Here is a 3984-nt window from a genome sequence, read left to right as displayed (position 1 = left end):
CTTCAGATTTGGATCTAGCATATAACTGCTAAGGCAGGAGTCTACGACCTTTCTCTGCAAATAGCTAGATAGTAAATATCTTAGACTTTGTGGGCCATATGGTCTGTATTGCAGCGACTAAACTCTGACTGCCATTATAACCCAAAAGCAGCAATAGGGAGTAAATATATCAATGAGTGTAGTTGTAACTCAATTACATTTTGTTAAAAACGGAGACAAGACTTTACCGAAGAGCTTTCGCTTGCAAACTCTGTCCTGAGGTTATCATTCAGTTACCTGGTGACAATATAATTGATTACATTATGCTTTCCCACCATGAATGAAGCAGTTGTTTCTTTTAAAAGAGCAGACTACTGAGTCCAGTATGGATTTTTCTCTCCTCCATGCAGTGCTTCTGCCAGGCCTACCATTTGTGCATTTATGCTTCCATTTGTGGCATTACCATGGTATTTCACTCAGTATCACCTTTAACAATTGCCAACTTAGAAGGAAGACAGTGGGACAATGGCATAATGCCCACAGCATTTCCCAGTGATATCACATACCCCATCACGCAGAAGCAGCTGCCTTGATGGAATTGGAAAGGCAATTTCAGCTCTAAATCACCACAAAACTTCAGTGGCTTAAAGGCAATCATTATGTCTACATCAGCATCTGGCTGGCTAGCTGTGGATCTGCAGATCATTCCTGGGCTTGCTTGGGCTTAGCTGAGGTCTAGTGTATGATTGTTCCTCACATATCTCATGTATAGGTGGAGGCTGAAGTCATAGCGGTTATTTTGTATCAGGAATGTAAGAGACTGAAAGGGCACACACAATGTCTCTTAAAGCCTTTGTTCATCACAGAATTGGCATAGTCACTTCTGTTTATAATCTATCCATTAAAGCAAGTCAGCAGGTTAAGCCTAAAGTCAGACTGGTGGAAAAACATATGAAGCTGGATAGGGAGAAAAGGATAGGAGAAAAGAAAATTGAACATTTGCTGAAATAATTTAATCTACCAGGGATGAGCTGAAAGCATAGTTACAGTACTCTCTGAGACCTATTGACCAGTACATTGAGTCCTAGTGTATATGAAATATGTGCTAACCCAGTATCCAGTAGACAGTGCCATCTTGCTGTAGCAAAAATCAATGTATCGTGGAACTAAGTGGTAGAGTCAGGAGTGATTGCTTTCTTCATGTTACCAGAGAACACAGTTTAACAATTTTTAGCCTCAGAATTAATCAACTGAAACCTAGTGCCAAAACAAGGACTATTTTCACCAGGAATCCAGTCAGGGCTCCAATTAATTGGCAGCAGAGACTATCGCCTGGCTATTTTGGGCTCTTTGTAACCCTAAAGCAAGGGACAAAAAAAGGAGCATCACTCTATGACCTAGTGAGCTTGATCCCAATTATCCAGGAGATACAGAGTTACTGATGTATGCTGAGGATAAAGAGAACAATCCGGAACAAGAGATTTACTGAGGTGCTGTTAGTACTCCAATTGCACAATAGTCCTGGTCAATTGAAATTGTAGCAACTCATTCCAGAGAAGACAATCAGATAGTAGGTAACTGCAGTAATGAAGGTTGGCACACTCCGGGCAGTCATGATACTGACCAAAGATAAGGGAATATGGAATGAATGGGTGGTAGAAGAGGCAGCTATGATTACCACCTCGTGCATTAGGAAATTGACTGTAGTAGCTATGTTTAAGCTGTTATTACTATACCTGTGATGGCTAGCATTTTAGGTTTCTCCTATTGTTTGGGAAGATGATGGGCTGTACCTATGCCCAATGTTTGGTAATCAAATTGTTATAAAATATTATCCAAAATGTTTATAAATGCATGTTTGCTTTTTGGATAAGTACATTTATTTCATGTTTAAAAAGTTAATACAGGTCAGTTCTCTGGGTAGCCCTGGAAAAATCCAGTTATCCCCACTCCAAGTTATTTGCTTATTGTTCTCAGGAATAACTGTAGAATGTGTTGGGATGCAGTATGCTAAGATAGCAACGAACTGCCTGAAACGGCCTGGGTCTTATTCCTGTTGCACCTAAAAAATGTAACATCTTGCGATACAGAGCAAATCCCCAGGACAGTCCCAGCTTTGTTCCTCTCTCCTGTTGCACCTAAAAAAATGTAACATCTTGGGATACAGAGGAAATGCCCAGGACAGCCCCAGCTTTGCTCCTTTCTCACCTGGAAACAGGATATCCTTTAAAGCTTTGCCCAGTCAGTCACCATGCCCCTGAGGTATATGACCCAAGGCTGCCTTTCAGTGTCCCTCAGCTGTGGTGCAAGTAAGGCACGTGCAGTCAATACTCCATCCATCCTGGTCAGTTTCTTGAGCCTTGAGGGACTGGCTCATGACAGATGCTAGGCTTCTTTTGTCTCTTGTTGCCTATCTCTAAATAAGAAACTCATTTCATGTAACTTGTAGTATGTGAGTATATTTCTGTATCACTGAACTCAAATACGTAGGTAAACAGTATATTAACTTGCCTGACAGTTCAAAATCTATCATTCAAAAAATAAAAATGCACATTTGAAAGATTTCTGTTTGTCCTACTTATTTTCAGTATTAGTCTATTGTGCATGTTAGCTAGTTATGAATGTCTGTACTCAAATATAGGGAAAAAGTGTAAATTTTTTTTCTTGATTTCAAGTAACTGAGATTTCAATAAAAGGCTTTTTTCATGTCTTCTTTTTTTCCACATTTTGATTCTGTGACTCTATTCTTACGTAATAGAATAAGTGCTGAGCTAGCAGTTGGGGAATTTGGATTTTATTATTGTCTCCATCCTTTATTAATTTTGTGATTTTATGCATGACACTTAATTGCACTAAAAATGTATTTTATAATCTGTAAAAGGAAAGAGAACTTATACATTAACTCAATTGAAATCTTTAAATAATCTCTAATGTAAGAGTCCCCTAAATGATATATGTATTTATTTTAGCTATAAAATAACATGTTATTTGAATAAGTAATAACTATTTGTTTAATTTACATGTATATCAAAATATTCCTCAAATAAAGATGTTTGACCAATGAAACTTGATTTTAGATGCCAATTTCAGAATCTGAAATAAAATACTTCATTTATTATAAAATAATTTTTCATAAACTAAAAATGTCTTTGAAATATACATGAACATATATTAAAACAAATATTTTCTATTGACATTTTAGTACATGTAATACATATTAAATACATATTTATTTTAAAATAGTTTGTAAAATTTACTTAAAATACTTGTTATTGTACCTGTGGACTTTTCATTTTAAAATAACATGTTTTTCATAAAACAAATAAAAACTATCTAAAGTATTTTTTTTTCTTTACGGGTTTCTATAGAGAAAAAAAAAAATCCTACTTTACAAGAAAGAGCAGCAAGGAGAATATGACCTGTCTCTTCAAGAATGAATTCTAAGAAGATTAATATAAAAACAAATCCTAAAGACCAATTTCTAAAATCAAGGGCAATTAGGAGGACAGGATTATCTTTAAAGTACTTTGGGCTGAAAAAAAGGGCAAGGAGCTGTTATTCACTAAGGAACACATTTATACCTTTCTAGAGCAGTTCTTAAAAAATGAAAGATAACTGCATAATAAGAACCACAAGCAAAATTTTTCCTATGTAATTCCCTCTATTCCCGGATGCTTTTCCCCAACCCATCTTATCAAATAAATTTCAACCCTCTGACCCTTTCATCTTTTGCCCGGGATCCTCCCTTCTGTTGACTTAACAGCCCATACTATTCTATCTTGGATTTTTTCATCCCTGTGCTTAATTTAGCCCTCACTGGTCCTGTTTGTTGGAGACTAGATATTATACACATACATCATCAACAAGGTAAAGCAATGGACACTAGTCTGTGTGTCAGCCACATCTCCCAATTGTCCTTAATCAATTTTCTTTTGCTCATTTCAGAAAGTCTTTTAAATTACTTCAATAAAAGACAAGCGATATATACATATATATGTAAACATT

This window comes from Mandrillus leucophaeus, unplaced genomic scaffold, assembly GCF_000951045.1.
Source record: "Mandrillus leucophaeus isolate KB7577 unplaced genomic scaffold, Mleu.le_1.0 Scaffold586, whole genome shotgun sequence".
Taxonomy (NCBI): Eukaryota; Metazoa; Chordata; class Mammalia; order Primates; family Cercopithecidae; genus Mandrillus; species Mandrillus leucophaeus.
This window is presented reverse-complemented; position numbering follows the sequence as displayed.